Genomic DNA, 19,724 nt, shown 5'->3' on the forward strand with positions numbered 1-19,724 from the left:
CTCTCTCTCTCTCTCTCTCTCTCATGATTGTTAAAGTGATTTTATGATGCTTCCTAGTCTCTATAAGCCTTAGTTTTTCATTCACTCCTTTCTTTCTGTTTCTCTCTTACTCATTGATTGACTGACTCATTCATTCAGTAAGTATTTGCTGAGTTTCTGCTGCTCTTGAAGCATTGGGCTAGGCACTGGGACTACGCATATGAAAAGACTGAACCATCTGTTTTAGTTAGGGTTTTATCACTGTGAAGAGACACCATGGCCAAGCCAACTCTTGTAAAGGCAAGCATTTAATTGGGGCCAGCTTACAGTTTCAGAGATTCAATCCATTACCATTATGGCAGGAAGAATGGCAGCGTGCAGGCAGGCATGGTGCTCGAGGAGTTCTGTATCTTAGTCCAAAGGCAGCCAGGAAGAGATTCCCTTCTGTAGTCAGCCAGGAGGAGGGTCCCTTCCATCCTGGTGGGGCTTGAGCACTAGTGGCCTTCAGAACCCACCTATATACAGTGACACACTTCTTCCAACAACTTATTCCAACAAGGCCACAGCTCCTAATAGTGCCACTTCCCATTGTCTAAGCATATTCAAACCACCACAGAGTACCTTACTCAACAAGGCTCTGCTTTTTTGTAGGGAGCCCTAAATAGACAGGCCTACAAACTAATGAGCCTAGAAATTAGACAACCTTAGATGAGGCTATGTTCCCAAAGCAAATAAGGCAAGGCCTGTCCTGGAGGGAGCGGCTGTCAGTAGAGTGGTCAGCAAGGCAGGACGGATGAGGACAGCAAGTGTAGATGCTCGAGATGGGACCGATCTGCACTAAGAGAAGAGAAGAAAGGCCAGTGGACCACAGCAAAGCGACCAGCAGTGGGTGGCGGAGAACTGATCTAACTGCACAGAAACATTAAGAACCAAACCAACATTCTCCTCGGCAGTAAAGATCAGGTTGTTTAAGACTAGCATCACCCTGGTGAGGAACTGCCATACTGAGTAACGTCGTAGGACAATTATGTTCATATAATCATGTTGCAAGGGAATTTTACCCGTAAGACTTTAAAATTGTTTTAATATTATTAAAAGCAAAGGGAACCTGCAATTGTCTATATTTTACCATAATGCTGCCTCCTTTACTATTGCTTCATTATCACCAATATAGAGTGGTGATTTTAATATTAAATTTTAGGAAGATATTCTCATGGCATTCATAGTGCTTTTTCAGTATCAGGCTCTTTGTACACAATAATTAAAGGGGATAAAAACAAATAAATAAACCTTCAATCCCCATGGAATACATATACATATATATAATATATACCCATATATACTGTACATACCCACACACAGAGCACATGCACACACATACCCTAGATAAACACCTTAGCATACATACACACACTACACACTACACACATACACACACACACCCTGTACACCACACACCGCCTCTCCCATATTCCCACACATCATACATGTCAAATACACACCCCAAACCCCTCTACATACTACAACATCTCACACCAAATGACCTCATCACACATACATCTTTATATGTACATACCACATACCACACATACTCCCTTATACACATATACCACACCCACATCATACCCACACTTCTCTTCACATACACATACTGCCCACACATACACACACCACATATATCACATATACCGTCACCACACCAACATTACACACACACGCACACATGCACACACACACCATGCATATACACATGCACATATATATGTACATGCACACAACATGCACACATGCACACATGTGCACACACATCATGTCATACTGTATCCCTACTGTAGTCCCCTGCACACCACCTCTACTCCTTGCCATACACTCCCACACTTACCATACACACACACCACACCCCCACACACATAATGCACACACAAGTCCAATTTATAACTGGTGAATTGGAGGAGAGTGGTTGTTTGGCACTATGAGAATTCCATTTTTGTGACGGAATCTCACTATGGAACTGGTCTTGAACCGAGGGCCTACCTCAGCTACCCCTGCAGTGAGCTTATGGAAATGCATGACTGTGTTCAGTGCACAGTAGGAACTAGTCAAGTCAGAACAGCTAGGGAAGGGTTGGCCTATTCAAGGGTTAGGAGCTGGCAGTCCTACTTTGGTGATTGAATTAGATGGTGTGTAATAACCCACTTTCCTCTTTATCCTTGCTAGGAGATAAATTGCATGTGAATAAATACATATTAAAGTACCCCAAATTACTTTGGTCTAAGTATATAATGTACAGTGTTAATCTGCTTCTATTTTTAATTTGCTCAGTAAGCCACCACCCTCTCCCCAGCTTTCATTGTCACAAGGGACACCAGCCATGCTGTTGTTCGTACTGCTAATGAATGATCTCTGGTATGTGGTGGACAGATTTACTCCCTCTGTGCTGACCCCTCCTCTCCCCTCCTCACTCCACAATCTCACCTCCACCCTCCCACCCCACCCCCAACTCCCACCACCCTGTGCCATCCCTCTGGTCACAGCAGCATTCCAACCTCAGGCCCCATAGCCTCCTCCCTACACTGAAAGCCAGCATGGCTCCTCCAGGCAGCCACTCTGCCAAGATCGGACTTCAGGCTCATAAATGTGGGATCTGTCAGCCTGAGAACATAAGTGCTCCAGCCCGTTATTAGCCGATAGAAAGCTTATAAAAAGGACTTTATAAACCAAGGCATGAATAAATAATTTCATGAGCAGTGCAGCAGTGTGGCAGTTTTGGGTTTAAAGCTGAAAGCCTTTCTAGTGTGTTGCCAGGGGATTGAATGCTATCACCGTGTTTCAGGCAGTGATTTTTATTGCATGTTTCATTCAGAATTTGGCATTGGAAGAGAAGGAATTCTGCACATATCACACTGAAATTAGAAGGCAGCATGCTGCTATTTAAAGCCCCAAAGTGCTATTGTCTTGAAGAGATTATCTTTCTGTTCCCTGCTTTGTGTGTGTGTGTGCGCACGTGCATGCACGTGTGCATGCCTACATTTTTTTGGAAATTTACCACTTTTCAATTTCCTAATAAATTGTTCCCATAATGCTTTCAAAATTATGCTCCGCAATAAAAAGCACAATGGTGTGCTTACAATACCAGGAGAGCAACAACTGTACACAGAAAGCCAGAGAATTCAATATGTAGTCAAATAGATCTGAGAACTTTGTTTTGTATTGGCAACAACACAATACTCCTTGAGCAGGTCACTAGACACAAGGCAAGGCTGGGTCTGTGGATGGTCACCATGGGTATAAGTGAAAGCTGTGGGTTCATATCCCAGTCAAAAATACTTTCAGGCCTTATTCATGGGAGGTTATTTTACTCATTTCTATATTTATGAGTGTGCCTGCTTGTTTGTATGTGCACCATATGCGTGCAGTGCCCCAGAAGAAGGTGTTGGATCCTCTGGAACTGGAGTTGCTAAGTAGCTGTGAGCCACCTGGTGTGAGTGCTGGTAAATAAACCCAGGTCCCCTGCAAGAGCAGCAAGTGCTCTCAACCACTGAGCCATCTTCCTGCCCTATAGGACATTAGTTTAAATGAAGTAAGCCTGATGCAGAATGACAAACACCTCTCTCTCACACTCACACGGGCAATCGTACAGAGCTGACCTCGCTGAAAAGGAGAATGGGGTGGCAATTGTGAGGTATGACAAGACAGTGCGGAGGGGAGAAGGAGAAAGTGTAATTAACGGGTATAATAGTACAGTGATGTTTAAAATGGCATTCTGTGGGACAACAAAAACAAATAAAATGCACACATAAATAACTTAGGGCCTGTTAATAGAGTGCTTTCCTAATATGCACAAAGCCTTGGGTTCTCTCCCCAGCACTGAATTAGATTACCTGTAATAGCCGCACTGAGAGAGGCAGGGACAGGTAGAAGAAGTGATTGAGGCTATTCTTAACTATAGCAAGTTCAAGCCCAGTCTGGGGATACATATACAAGACCCTGTGTCAAGAAAATAAAATAAAAATAAATAATTTGACAGTCTCGGTAACTGGGCCCTTTGAGAGTATAGAGCCTCACCCAGAAATGGTAGAGTCCCTTAACTCCCCATGACAGCTTTCCTTCCTCTTCTAGTGCAGTTCATCCTCTTATCTGTGTCTGCTTTCTGAGAGTTTGTTTGTGCATGGCCAATTATGGTCTGAAATTAGTAAATGGAAAATTCCAGAAATAACCAAATGTCTTAACTTTAAAGGGGCACTGTGACCAAGGCAAGTCTTATAAAGAAAGAGTTTAATTGAGGGATTGCTTACAGTTTCAGAGGGTCAGTCCATTGCTACAGCAAGGAGCATGGCTGCATGCAGGCAGGAGTGGTGTTGGAGCAGTAGCTAAGAGCTTTACAGAGAGAGAGAGAGAGAGAGAGACAGACAGACAGACAGACAGACAGACAGACAGACAGACAGAGACAGAGAGAAACAGAGAGACAGACAGACAGAGAGACAGACAGACAGAGACAGAGAGAGAGACGGAGAGACAGAGAGAGAGACAGAGAAAGACAGAGAGAGACAGAGAGACAGAGAGAGGCAGAGACAGAGACAGAGACAGAGACAGAGAGTGAGCCTGGCACAGGCTTTTGAAACTTCAAAGCCTATTCCCAGTGACAGACCTCCTCTAACAAGGACATACCTATGGCCTCACCTCTCAATCCTTCCCGGTCAACTGGGGACTGAGCGTGCAAATATATGAATCTATGGGGACCATCCTCACTCAAAACACCATACCAATTCATAAATTTTAAATTACATATTATTCTGAGTAGTGTGATACAGTCTTGTGGCGTCTGACCCCACTGAGTTTGGTCCTGCTTGGGATGTAGATCATTACTTTGTCCGATGTATCCACACTGTGTATCCAACCTTCCTAGCTATCATGGTTATCAAACTCTGTCTAAGCCACTCTGTTTTTAAGAGTGCTCCCAAAGTGCAAGGGCAGTAATGCTGCAATTTTTCCTAGTATATTGTTACAATTGTTCTGATTGTTGTTAGTTCCCCACTGTGCCTAATTTATAAATTAAACTTCTTCACAGTTATGTACCTGTAAGGAAAAAAACCCACACATTCTAAATAGGATGTGGTACTATGTGTCTTTCAGACATTTAACAGGGATCCTGGGATGGATACTCCATGTGTGCTGGGAGCACACAGAGACTGAGGCTGTTTTTTATTCTCATTTCTTCCCTCTCATAAAGGAAAGAAAATTGCTAAGGTTTGTCCCAAGAATTCCTCATTGCAGAATTACCTGTTTGGGGAAGCATTCTGTAACATCGGCAATGACAACTCTAGGCTGAACATGAGACATGAGGGCTGAGAGCAGGCTGGTAGCAATGTTTTGCATCAAGGAAAGCAAGGCAGCTCTACTTAAAACCAAGAGAGCAATGACTCCAAAGAGCACAGACAGCCTAAGAGGGCATTCAGGCTGGGACTGTGGAGTGGGGGACCCCAGGGAAACACAGGGCTGGAGAGGCTGAAGCACACTCAACAATGCAACTTCCAGATTTCCTGTTCGAACCTCTGAGAGCAGTTCTGATGACTTCCTGCCATGCATGGACCCATACAGTATCTAGTGTCACATTCACAGAAAGACATAGTCAACCTATCATCAGGACACCAGTCCAAGAGGTGTTGTGGAGATCTAGATTACCATAGTCACAGAGTCTACCATCCTGAGCATTTTTCTCGTGGACCTCCAACAACGAGGAAAGCTTTCTATTGACTGGGTTGTATGAGCTACCCAGTAGGCCACAATACAAATATAATACTTCGTCATAATTGTTGCAAAAAAAAAATGGTAGTGCAACACAAGGCAAAGCAAGGAGAAAATTTTTTGTTGCAGTTAGGTGTAAGTGATTTTATTATTGTTTTAATTCTAAGGGATTGGTTCCATGTAGAATGAGATGTTATTCCACTGTTGTTATATAAGCATCTTTCTATTGACATGTTTTAGAATCTATATAGCATCAGAGAACATTCTCATGTTCCAATGACATTTTTAGGGCTAAGATGTCAAGAAAGAAACTGAGTCATATTTCCTGTTCACTACACTGCCAGGAAACATGGGACATTCTAATGCAGATGACGTCTTCATCCCCATTTCTGATTCAGACACACAGGTCTGAATCACCTAGCTTACCGTGGACAGTCACATCATCGATAACTGACATGCTGCAAAGACCTGGGGTTTCCCTCCCCCACCCTCCTGTAGCAGTTGCACTGGACATCCATTAAGATTTGCCAAGCTCTCTTCAAGACTTGCTCAGCGTTCCTGCTTTATCCCCTTCCAAGACATCACAATCAAGGGCATCTGTCAGTGTTCGCGTAGGTAGATAATTGCAGAGAAAAGTTCAGAATAGCCCGGGACTGTTTCCATCCCAATGTAGATAAACTTTCAGGGTGTGAAGTTCTCCAAATGGAACCCCTTTTTATTCCTTTTAGGGAAGCATTGACTTCTGGCAAACAATGACTTGTGGTTGTCTTTTGGTGTGACTGAAAAACAGGTGCAGAGAAGACAGTGTGTGCATGGCTCTGCCTCCATGTCTGCATCTAGAAGAGCAGAGAAGTAAGCGAAGCCATGACAATGCAGCTGTTCATGAGGGCTTCTCATTCAGGCAGCTATGGGCATAGTGGAAAAACATCCTTTGTGCCTGTATGTGCAATATCTGAAAGATATTTATTACCTTGTCACTCAAAAGATTTCCTCTTGGAAGGTCAAATGTCTACAAGATAAACAGAAAAAAGGCTGTGGAATTCAGTGATCACACTGTGACCCTGAACATCTGTGTTTAAAGCTAGTGGAGATATAAGGAGGGTCTGGAATAATTTGGGGGAGAAAGGTGTGAATTAGTACCGACACTGAGCCGTGGTGCTTGAGTGCCTGGGAAGCTGCAAGACAGGCCTGTCACTTGAAGAACCTTCTAACAAGGTTGGTTTTTAAATGCTGGGTTAATGTCTCTGTCCTTTTCTGCCCTCAGGCTAGGGCCGCACAGGCTTGTGAGTTGCAAGCAACAGAAGCAGTCTGCCTGTTTTAAATGAAGGGGAATAATCATTGTAAGAATAGTTGGGGCTAAAATTTCTAGTGGAAAGAAGGAGATGCTTGGAAAATGCAAAGCAACAACAATCTCAAGATCAAGGGACAGAGCTACAGCATGCTAAGCCTTAGCATAGGTGGCCCACAGACCGCTGTCCAGATGTGCGGAGTGTGGCTGCAACCATCCTTTCCTTCATCACATGCTCAGAATTCAGACTTCTGAGAGTAAAGGGTCCCTTGGCTGAGCCTAGCTCATCAGCCCACCCTCCTTGCACACCTCGGGAAGATGCGCAGAACGAGGAGGCCTCTTTGGCATTGGTGGTGTTGGAAGTAGTGGTTTCCCCCCTTTTTAAGTCCATACGAAATGTCCATGCCCTCCAGAGGGAAGGACACAGCATAAGCAGGTAATGGTAGGGAATTCTGCAAAATGAGAATAAGGATATTTGTCTCGGAGTGCCACTGAAGGCTGAGTGGGCTGTTTGTGAAGTGCCTGGACTACCCAGTGTTCAATAACAATAACAGCTGTGATGTCCAATCCCCTGACATGTTCTTTCTCAAAGGATAGTGTGCTCCTGTCCTCAGGCCAGGACGTTTGCAGACTGTCTTAGCTCGGCTTTCTATTGCTGTGATAAAACACTACAACCAAAAGCACCTTGAGAAAGAAAGGGTTCATTTCAGCTTACGTATGCCCATCATAGTGCCATCAGGAAGGGATGTTAGGGCAGGGATTCAAGGTAGGGATCTGGAGACAGGAGCTAATGCAAAGGCCATGGGAGGGTATGGCTTACTGGCTTGCACCTCAAGGCCTGCTAGCCTGTTTTCTTGTACCATCCAGGATTACCTATGGAGAGGTGGCAATGTACTAGGACCCAGTCACATTCGTCATCCATAAGGGAATGCACCACAGGGCTGCCTACTAGCCAATCTGGTGGGGGCATTTTCTCAATTGAGGTTTCCTTTCCCAAATGACTGTTGCTCGTGTCAAGTTGGCGTGAACCTAGCCAGCACAAAACCTTTGTCTAGGAATTGTCCCACTTAGTAGTTGCATGTCCTTCTTGTCTCTGTATGGACATGAGATACACCTATGTGCAATGGTGGGTGTGCACACGTATGCATGTTCAAGTGTGGACTACCGGGCACTCTTGGCTCTTGTCCTCAGATGACATTCCCCCCACCCCCCGCCCCGCTTCCTTTGAGACAGAGTCTTGTGTAGCTCAGGCTGGTTTCAGATTTGTACATAACCAATGATGAGTTTGAAGTTCTGATGCTCCTGCTTCTACTCCCTAGATGCTGAGGTCATAGGCAGGTATCACCTTGGTTTTTGGCCTGGAGCTTGCCAAGTATCTTAGGCTGGCTAGTGAGTTGCAGGGATTCACTCATCTCTGCCTACTCAGCATTGGAGATTACAAGTGCATACCACCGTGTCTGGTTTTTAATTAAAAATCAATTTGGCTCTGGGACCTTGAACTCAAGTCTTCTTGTTTGTGAGGTAAGTATCTTACCAACTGAGCTCTCTCCCTAGACCCACATCCCTCTCTTAGAACCCTGACTGGCTATAAGGGGGTGATAATGATGATGCCTCTTGTGAGGGATTCTTCCAAGCATTAAACAAGATAATCTATGTAAAGTACTTAGCACAATGTTTAACAATTGAAAACACCAACAATATGTTAACTAGTCATAAGAACCCAAAGACTTGAAGGTTTTCTCCCCCATTTACGCATATATTCAGCCTCTCCCATAAAGAGTAATGCATTCCATAAGTTTAAAGCAAGCTCTTTGGTTGAAATGCAGCTTATTTTCTAGGGACCAAGAAACCACATGGAGGCTGAGAGCTGGGTGTGTGTTAGGGAATTTCATAATTCAGTCTCTTGGTTGCACGCAGGAGGAGACGGAAGCTGCTCTGTGGATGGCTTGCCTATCTATCCGTCAAGCGTTTCTCATGTTATCATCATCAGGGCCACAGACTCAGCCTCTAATTCTATTCACCTTCCACTAAGGCAAATAGAATGTAGATACTTCACGGAAACAGCTCAGCTGCCTTAACATTCTGCTGTGTGCGTGTGCGTGTGCGTGTGCGTGTGCGTGCGTGTGTACATGTGTGTGTGTGTGTGTGCGCGCGCGCGCGTGCGTGTGTGCATGCGTGTGTGTGCGTGTGTGTGTGTGTGTGTATGTGTGTGTGTGTGCGTGTGCGTATGTGTGCGCGCGCGTGTGTGTGTGTGTGTGTGTGTGTGTGTGTGTGTGTGTGTGTGTGTTTCTTTTCCTGCTGCTTGAGCTGGAAATGGCTGGGCTGGGGGTGAGGAAAGGCCTGTCAATCTCACCTTATCTAATCGTTTGCATCTACTTATGGCTGGCTGCCCTAAGAGGCAAATGGAAATGGCACTGGGAGGCTTTGGCTCTCTTCCTTCCTATCGTACTTGAAGTAGTTACTTAATATTCCGCCTATTATTTCACATAGAGTCTCTTTGGCATTTCCAACGGCCATACTTTCTCATGGAATTAAATTAGTTTCGAATTATTTTCTCATGCTATGGTAGCTTGCATTTTTCTAAGCTGACTCTAGCTTATAATTTTCTGGCATTAGATCCAATCCCTGCAGCTCTTTGTGTATCTGAGCACAATCTTTGTCTATTTAAAGCAAACCTTCTGATATCAATAACTGACTGCTTGCTCTCTAGTCCAAGTTATTAATAAGATTTTTATTGAGACCAGAGCGAAAAGAACTTCTGCCAAATATCTCTACTCAATTGGATAATTTATCTACTCAATTGGTAATTTATCAATTTCCTTTGTTTAAATAGTTTAGCCTATTTGAAATTTGTGTAACAATGTTTATTTCTAAGAAAATTAAAATTAGCTTCAAATAATATTTGATAATGCTCTCTCTCCTCTGCGCAATTTCATATTGTTTCCTAGATGGACTATTTTTATAATTTTTCAGGAGTAGTTGTGTTATTTTTATCTGGGACAACTTGTTAAAATAAATGGTTAATGTTGCTTTGTTATTGCTTCAGGTTTAAAATTGCTTTTCCTCAAAGCAACTGTTTTAAATTAATAATTGCATTTAGGGTGAAATTTGAAGGTTATACTTTCGTGTTTTTCTGTTTTTGTTTTTTTTTTGTTTTTTAACAGTACATGGGACTGGAATGTGACTCAATTAGTAGAGTTTACCCAGAATCCATATAGCCTGGGTTTGATCCCCAGCACCCCATAAAACTTGGCAGGCTGGTACACACCTGTAATTCTAGTATGGGAAGAGGAAAGATCAGATGTTCAAAGTCATACTCAATATTGTCAAGTTCAAGATCAGCCGTAGTTAATGCACACACACATATATGAGTTCTATACCTTCACAGTTCTCAAGGCCAAATTTAAAAATTAGATTATGTTTTTAGAAATGGCGCTTGCCAAGGAACCAATTTCTTTCCAGCCATGTCCAGCAACTATAGCACAACTGTTTTTGTTCTTGCTATACTTTCTCTAGCTACAATATACATCAAATTCATGTCCTGTGAGATTACTTTTAGAGCAGATTTCAAAATGTGGAAGCTTCTTCTGAACACGCGTCAGTCACTGCGTACCTGCTCTTGCTTATTTTGTGTGTAGCTCCCGGAATTGCTATTTTCTGCTGTGCTTATTAAAGCTTGGACCTCCTAGGTGGCTTTTGTCAATTCCAGGCTTAATGTAATCACCAGGCACAGGTTTGGTTTTTTCAGCCTATTTTTATGCTCACTGGTTCAATATTGCTTTTTACATAATTCAGGATTTTGGGTGCTGAGTGATAGTTTGTGAGCAGTTGAAACTGTCCGTTCATATAACATCCTGAGACCTGCTCCATCTTTACAGTGAGCTTCATTTTTCTCTGACCCCTGGGGGTTTGAAATCAGTGTGTACTGCAATTTGCCTTCCATGTTTTCAGCTGCATTTCTACTATTCTGTTCAATTAGAGATTGTTCTTCTTAGAATTTATCCGAACAACTTGCAACCACTTGGGAAATCACAGTCTTTATATACTTAGGTGCAAATGTATAGCGCTGATAATACGTCCTGTTGCTACGCTATTATCCCACATGGGAAGCTGTCTTTCAATTTCTTTTCCATCTGTAGCTTTACATTTCTAATGCAGACTGATGACATATTTACGAGGCACTCTCTCAGCATCCCTCTGAGGTGCTCAGCCGCTGTGTCAGTTTCAGCTCCACACTCAGCTGCAAAATGCTTTGTATCTTTTCTCTATGAGAACACGGGACTCGGCACTTCCATTTTTCCTGTAATTTATGGGTCTTGAGTAGCCCCATGTTCTTACACTGTAGCCAGTATTTTGGCTACTTTGCGGGTTCTTCTTTCTTCCACCCTTCTTCAACCCCTTTTATCCCACCCTTTCAACTCCCTAACAGAGATAGGAGAGAAAAAAGGATAGAGGGGGAAGGGGGTGCATTATAGTTAGACTACTTCTAGCTGATTAGAGGAGTCGAGTTCCTTGGAGCAGATTTAATCTTCACTGTCAGGATATCTAATTATTTCTCCTTCTCCCCCACCTTCTCCTTCCTTCTTTGTACATGACTACTTAACAAACCATGACCACCACCAACCAACGAATGACAACCCTGCCTCTCAGGCCCTAGCATTTATATACCATCTGAAAAGTCCCCGGAACTTTAAATGCCATACAGCTGCAGAAACTGTCCACAGCTGGCAAAATCATCCCCCTGCCAGAGCACGAGGCAAATCATAGTCTGCTTCTATAGACAGCCTGAAGCAGCTCTATATCCCACACCTGGGATTAAAATGAAAAGAGTCTTATAATATTTCTGTGATTTTAAAGAAATCAAAATTCTCACGACATGACACAGTTTTAGGTAGAGTGGGCTCAGCTTTGGTATTAAAGGTGTAGATGTTGAGGAACTTTTCTTTTCTCTGGTGTTAGCCTAGGACTGTGCATCCACTCAAGAGCTCTCCCTTGGTTTAGACTGTCCACTTCTGGTGGAGATGGTGCTCTTGGCTTTTTAAAACTTTCTTGTTTTCCCGCAAATGGTCTTATTTCTTGATCTGACCATGTCATGTTGAAAAAAAAAATCAGGAAGTTCTCTTAAATTCTTATTAGTCCAAAGCAGTCATTTATAAGTCAATCTAGACCAAAACCACCAGGATAAAAGAAAATGAGACCATTTCCTGAATTGGAGACTCCAGCTGCATCAGAACATGAGTGCCTGTGATCAGGAGCTAGCTGTGTGGGGCAGGGCTGGCACCACTCTGGAGGATGTGAGCTTCCTTTTCAAACAGTTTTAATTTAAAACTCACTGATTATCATCTAAAAATGCCACACTTTCTAAAATATTTCGGTAAAATACACATAATATAAAATTTTGCATTGGAACTATTTTACAGTACATAGTGACTTCAAGTGAACCCACACTATTAGGTGCCTAGCAAACATCTGGCTCCAGAACACTTTCTTTTATCTTAAAGAACCAAAATTCTGGGACCATTAAATAAGAGCTCCTCATCATTCCTTCCCCCAGCACTTGGTATGCATCTATGTGTTGTTTCTGTCTCTCTGTCTGTTTGTCCATCTAAACTCTACTACTCTAGGTAACTCAAATGAGTTGAATTGCACAATGTTTGTCCTTTGATATCTGGTTTATTTTGATCAATACAACGTTTTCAAAATTCATTCCTGTTGTAGCCTGAGTCAGAATTTCTTTATCCCTGACCCCCAACCTCAGCACTGGAGAAAAAACTCTTAACACTGACAATTTACTTCTCAGCTACCTTCCTTGTCTAGAACCTCCTGTTTTAAGGCTGAATAGAATGACAGCTTGTGTGTGTGTGTGTGTGTGTGTGTGTGTACTATATCTATTAGATTCTGTCTGTGAAGTGACTGTTTCACTTCTAGTCACAATCCCATCAGTGGAAAGTTTACTCCTTGTAATTTTTGAATTTGTTTTCAGTTTGTGAAGGTGCAAACATGTTGGTTAATCACAGTGCAAGGAAAAAAAATCACCATCAAGTTAATTGTGAGGAATGAGGAGCTATAGCTTATTTTTCCTATAATCACACTTGGTCTGTAACAATACAACTTTATTTTCCCATTGTTATTTAAAAACTAAAATTCACTCTAATACTAATATTACTTTTAATAGAGTACATTGTTTTTGATATTCCTAAAGCAGGCTTTAAAACAAAATAGGGTGTCTGAGATCTTGATAAACCAAAATTATAGGTGTTCCCTTTTAAAAGCCATCCATCCTAAAGACGTGAATTTCGAAAAGAAGTCCATTAGAAGATGATTATCTGTGTTGTCAAAAATTCTTAGATTGATCAAAGGTTTCTTTTAACAACCTTCCTAATGCATCCCCCCTCAAAGGGTCTGATTTATTAATGGTTTTCTAAGAAGGCATCATAAAGATGTTACAGCAAAATTCCTTGGTTTGTAGTTGCATAATTAGACTTGGTGATATTTGTACAGGGTCATGAAGATGGCCTCTTCTTCTTCTTTTCCTTCTCTTCTTTTTTTTCAGAAGATGTCTAAGTGACAATGAAAGCCTGTTAACAGACTCTAAACAAGATGTGAAAGGACAGTGATTGCCCAGTGAAGAAAGTCAGAGTATTTTCTCGAGCATCTAAGAAAAAGTCATTTGGGGGGAGTCCTGCCGAGGCTAACATTGCTCACACTGAAGCTATCCTGCGCTAACTTCATGCCTTCTTACTGACTAATGCCTTTTAGGCTTTTTGCTAGACCGCATTGGCCAGCCCAGTCATGATAGGTGTTGAGCCGCACAAAGCACTGTTTGTTGACCATCCTGTTTGGGAAGATAAAATGAACACTTGCAAGGCTCTTGGGCTGCCTCTGGCACTGGGCTTAGGTTACCACTTACAGCTCAGTGTTTGAAATGTGAGCGCTCATTCCAAACCAGTAGGGAACTTTTTAAAGTAAAAAAGTGGTGTATATTTATACCACTGTGGCAAACAACAACAACAACACAACAACCAAATAAACAACTCCACCACCACCCCCCCCCAAAAAAAAAAACTTGAGAGAAGGAAGAAAAAGGTGGTTAAATTTGTGTAGAACAGAATTCTGTGAAGGGGAAGAAAATTAAAAGTCTACCCCAGAAGTCTAAGGGTCATCAGGAACTAGATGAGCACCAGGATGTTATGTGGAAACACATCTGCCTTCAATTTGGTATGGAAAGCCTATATTTAGATATTATTTTAAGAGCTATATTAAAAATGCTGATAAAGTGGATTCCATGCTCATTTTCTGGTCAACTGTATTATGTTTCTTTCTCACAGATGTGTGCACTTAGTACTAGTCTGAATATATGTTCTAGCAAGCCCAACGTTTCAAAGGAAAAGTATGGAATTTTCTGTAGCTTGGCTTACCAAACCTCAGAGCAGACCTTGACTAGTTCAGATAGTTTTTCTTGTGGCAGGTCCTCTTAGCGTTGGCTTTCCTAGGCAATGTCTGTTCTTGTCTTCATAAGGTCTCCAAGACAAAAAAATCTCACCCTGGGGACCAGTTAGCTTATGGGGCTTATTACAGGAGATTGGGAAGGGCGCTACTGATGGCAATGTGGGTGACCTTGACATCCTTCTCTCAGTGTGTATGGAGACATTTTATAGTCTCAGAGATCTCTCTCTCTTTCTCTTTTTTGTCTCTCTATAAAACTGGCTGGGATGACCTATTTCTCTCTCTTCTGACATATTAACATTTAGTAAGTCCCGCTGTGATCAGTATAGTGTGGTATAGCTGAAAGCAAGACTGTGCAGTTGTTTAACTTATGAAAGAACAGAGACCCTGTGTTCTAAGGACAGATACTAGGTGTTTGTTAGTTTTTCTTTTTACATAGGCCTAAATAAGGCAAGGATCTTGAAAAAAAATTTTTGCTCATTTATTTTTTAAAAGGCCATTGTGGTCAAAAGTGCACCTCAAAACCCTTAAAATGTTTGTGTTTCTCTATAGATTCATTTCCATATGAAACACACTTAAAAGCACAGGCATAAGTTATTGTTATCTAAAGGGAGGGCAATTGTCCAATAGGAAAAGTGTATCCTGGAGTACACTTTCCATCATCCACGGAGGTTGATTTATACCCTCGAGCTGTAAGGACTAGTCCATAGAACCAGACTGGGAGAAAGATCAAAGAGAAAACATTTTGGCCAGAATTGTATAGATATGTATGTCTTGATCTTAAAAGCAGATTTAAAAAGTTAAAATTTAAAGACTCCTGATAATTTTTATAAAGAAAAATTCAGCAGTTAGCCATTATTTTTTTTTTTTTAATTTTACTTTGAACAAAATGAAGTTGGGCCAAATTAACAACTTAAGTTTACATAAGCTTTTATTTGTGTATCAATTTGATATATGAAATACATGATGTAAAAAAAAAAGGGGAGGGGGCTGGAGAGATGACTCAGCAGTTAGGAGCACCGACTGCTCTTCCAAAGGTTCTGAGTTCAAATTCCAGTAACCACATTGAGAACCATCCATAATGAGAACTGATGTCCTCTTCTGGTGTGTCTGGGGACAGCTACAGTGTACTTACATATAATAAATAAATAACTTAAAAAAATAAACAAACTATAATCAGATGTGAACAGTCTGCATATACATAATTATCTGTACTATATATTTTACCAAACCAAGCTTTTGTACATTTTTGCTTATTGGGATTATATTATACATATTTAAAATTGTGACAGGGAAACAACATAGAGATCTTTAGTAAACATATTGTTAGATTGGCCAGAAGCAAAACAGAGATGTATTGTAGCTGTTCAGTAGCTACTGGGTACCTGAAAGGGAGGCTTGAAATGAAAAAGGACAGGCAGGCAAGAGAAGGATGAAGCCAAGACAAAGGTTTCTGATCAAGGCTCAAAGCTTAATATTTAGCACTGTATTTCTATAGGGAGAGCCCACAGACCCATCCTTTGTTTCATTTGGATTATGTTGCAAAGCAAGCTCAGCAGGCAGTCTGCTCTTGTAGGAAATTGCAGGTGCAGCAAGGCGGAAGTCCTCTACCTAGGTCGGAGGAAGACCAACTGTGGTAAACACTTAAGGTCTATTTAGCTTGCTCAAGGCTGGGGGAAGGCCACAATGGGTAGAATAAATGAATATTTAGGGGCAAAAGAAAGTTTTAAACTCAGCTAGAGGAAAGTGGACCTGGAGATGAGCCTGTCATAGGCGCCCCTCACTGGCAGCATCTTGTTTAACACTTGGCACTTTGTTCTTTGAGTCTCTTTTGGGACCTGTGCGAATCAAAGTGTTAACTTCTTTGTCAGTATGCCAGTGTTGTAGGTGAGTGGCCAGGGGAAGGCATTTAGGTACTCTTCAGACACCTATAGATAAATGCATCATCTATATCAAAATTAAAATAAACAAAGCGGTAAAGGGCTAGGCTGCTCTGAACGGGTCGCACATGCGCACCAGTCCAGGAGCAATCTGGATTTGAGAATGAAAGACACACACACACACACACACACACACACACACACACACACACACGAACACACCCCAGTTAATTTTTGACATGCTGTGACTTGCTCAAAGGCTGGACACTCCTAAACCTTCCCCTGCTTCACAAACGCTCCCCACTGGTACTCAGACTCCTAAACTTTGCCCTGCTACCCCAGGCCCAATCAGGGAAGGGGCCAGTGACCAAATGTGGATTGTTACATCTTTTTCTTTCAAAAGACACTTTAGTTAGGTAGGGTTCTGTGGATATAGGATGAAATGGTACCAACGGCCTAGGCGGGTATAGCCAAAATACCAAAATAAAGACACAGGAAGGAAGTTTATAGTTGTAGCTCAAGAAGTTGAGCCCCTAAGAAGGTGATAGATTAATTAGAACCACAGCAGGAGGCTTCTCCCAGAATTTCAGAAGAGTAACTTCCTAAGGAAGTCCCTGATCCAGTTCCAGGATGGGGAGAGAACTAAGCCTTCCTTTTTCCAATCACAGTGTCAGGGGGCGGACCTGGGGTCAGGGGTTTGGAGGACATTGAGCATGGAGTGGAAAAGCTGAGTCCCAAAGCCAGTATCTCAGCTTAAAAAGCTCAGGAAAGCTTCCTGACATAAATTTAATGTGCTCTGATTTTGGTAGGGAGGTGGGGGCTAACTGAAAGACAGTTCAGGGAATTGGGTTTGGAAGTCTGAGTTGATGAAGCCTGAAGTGCAGAAATGAAGGATGAGGGGGAGAGTCTGGTGAAGCCGGAAACGACACTTGAAGGTGGAACCTCGGACCTTTGGTCTAGGGAAGTTTCTAAGACTGTGAGAATTTGGAAGTCAAAAGTACTGAATTCAGGCCACGTGTGGCTGCTGTCTGATTGATATACGGACCAGATATTAATGGAGAGTGAAATGAGAGTGGTGGGTCTGAGGTCAGAGAAACCCCAAGTTTTGAAGTTTAATTTTAGATATGCTAAGGGCGACAGGCTGTTTGGAACCATCGAGGAAGGCAGGGGAGAGGGAGGCTGTGGCTCTTTCCTAAGTCGACACCTAGGATTAGAGAGAGGCGGGCTCAGTGAGCCTAATTCGCAGAAGAGGGTGGAAATCAGTCAAGAGAAGGGATGGGCTTGCAGAGTTGGGGAGAAAGGCTATGGTGGAGAGCTTCTGCTCTGGAAGTCAGAAGACAGACAGACAAGAGGACAGAGACAGAAGACAGACAGATAGGCAGGAAGATAGACAGACAGTGGGAGACAGAAGAGGGAGAAAGGCCCAAATTGAGTTTACATGGCCCACCAAACCCAAAGGTTTTAAGTTGTGACTGGTAGCCATTAAGCTGTAGTGAGCTTGATGAGTACCCCTGCTCTCAATAATTGGGGTCTCAAGAAAGAGAAGGAGGTGGGAAAAGAGAGAAAGGAACGGTTACCCTGAGAGGAAGCAAGAAGCTGAGGTATAGGACCCTCAAACCCTTCCTAGGTTTTGGCACCAACTATTAGATGGGATCTGATAGAGGTGACTTGGAAATGAGAAAGTTAGGCACGTCTCCAGAAGCAGGATTGTTCATCAGAGCAACTGAAGGACCACAGTTTCTCCAAAGAAATGAAGGCTGCACACAGAGGGCTGCAGAAGACTTGGAATGCCATAGCATGGGAAGAAGGGAGCCCTGGGGATAGAGATTCCACCTACAGGTCACTTCTCCTATAGTCTCAAAGTGGTAGACACAACCTAAAGAGGGATGTTGTAAATCCTATCACAAGTCTCCCAGACTTGTGGTGGTTGAATGAGACTGGCCCCTCACAGGCTCATCTATTTGAAGGCTTAGTCTCAGCTGGTGAACTGTGTATAAAGGATTAGGAGGTGCGACCTTGTTGGAGGAGGTGTGTTACCTGGCGTGGGGGTGGGAGTGGACTTTGAGGTTTCAAAGGTTACTCTGCCTCAGTCTCTCTTTGCTGCTTTCTCCCTCTCCCTTTCTCTCCCTCCACCCTCTTTCCCTTCCTGCTGTCTGCAGGTCAGGATGTAAGGCTCTCAGCTTCTGATCCAGCACCATTCCTATCTGCATCCCACCTTGATGACCATGGACTAGTCCTCTAAAAGTTTAAGCAAGCCCCCAAATTAAAAGCTTTCTTTTATAAGAGTTACCTACCTTGGTCAAGATGTTTCTTCACAGCAGTGGAAGAGTGACTAAGACATTAACAGCCTACAGATGTCGCCAGTGAAGTCACCTTTCCTGTCCAGAAGGTTTTTGTTCACCTGGGGCTTTTAGAGGATTATTCCTTCACCTGTTGTTTGAGTTTGAACCCAGGACCTCATAAATGCTGACATCACAATTGATGTATGTATTTATTTTCAGTGGAAAAGAATTTGAGCGTTACTATTTAAGAATCTTTTGACTGGTTAATCTCTAAAGTCTCAGAGTTCTGTGTTGTAAGCAGAGATTTCTTAAGAAATCTTAAGAGTTAATTACATGACCATATTTAGGAGTGTTTACTCATGAATTTTATGTTGCCTGCCTGTCATTTGAATCCTTTTCTTTAATATGATGAGTCTTTAAGAGGCTGAAATAAATGATTTAGAAGCAATCTCCAGAAAATTAGGCTGGGCCATGTGGCTGTTATCCCTTTGTTTGGAAAACATCCTTTGGCAACAAAACAACGCACAGAGATCTGGCTTCCTTTGATGTCATATATAATGCTGTTTATTATGTCTTGGAAACAATAATGTCTATACAGCATGCACATTGCGGCAGTCTTTAATTAGTCTATATCCCTTGATTTGATCTGTTCCTCTGGGTACTTGACCCCTAACCTTTTTGGCTCCAGAAAGGTTATAGGTACAGATCTATTTGTCTGAAAATAAGGTCATCCAGTCACCTCCCTCTTTGCCCACCCCTTTTCCCTTTCTCGGATATAATTCATTCTAATATGAAATAGATGGGATGATAGCTTATCAGAGAAAGTTCCAAGCCCCCAGGGCCTCTGCTTCCCTGGAAAATTGCTAAGCTGAATTTAATGCCATAGAAATCAACTTCCTGAAGCCCAGAGTTAGTCTGTCCTTTTGGGATTACCCAGCATTAGCTGATATGATCAACACTAAGGACAGAAGAGAAACAGGGATTTCTCCCCCACTGTCCTAGATGCAAGCAAATCCATTGACAGAACTTATCACATTTTAAAATGCAGAAGGATGGGAAAATATGCATGAATAGGTAACTGTGAATAGAAGGGAGTGGGGGAAC

General features: G+C 42.4%; 1 long non-coding RNA gene across 1 annotated transcript in view; it reads right to left on the reverse strand.

Moving 5' to 3' along the window:
• Nucleotides 1–18,734, reverse strand: part of LOC116080517 — a 27,199-nt gene extending 8,465 nt beyond the window's left edge. The window contains exon 1 of the long non-coding RNA XR_004114463.1: nucleotides 18,633–18,734. This is a non-coding gene — a long non-coding RNA (uncharacterized LOC116080517). The remainder of the gene's footprint in view (nucleotides 1–18,632) is intronic.
• Between the last annotated feature and the right edge of the window lie 990 nt (nucleotides 18,735–19,724).

Source organism: Mastomys coucha, unplaced genomic scaffold, assembly GCF_008632895.1.
Source record: "Mastomys coucha isolate ucsf_1 unplaced genomic scaffold, UCSF_Mcou_1 pScaffold6, whole genome shotgun sequence".
Classification (NCBI taxonomy): domain Eukaryota; kingdom Metazoa; phylum Chordata; class Mammalia; order Rodentia; family Muridae; genus Mastomys; species Mastomys coucha.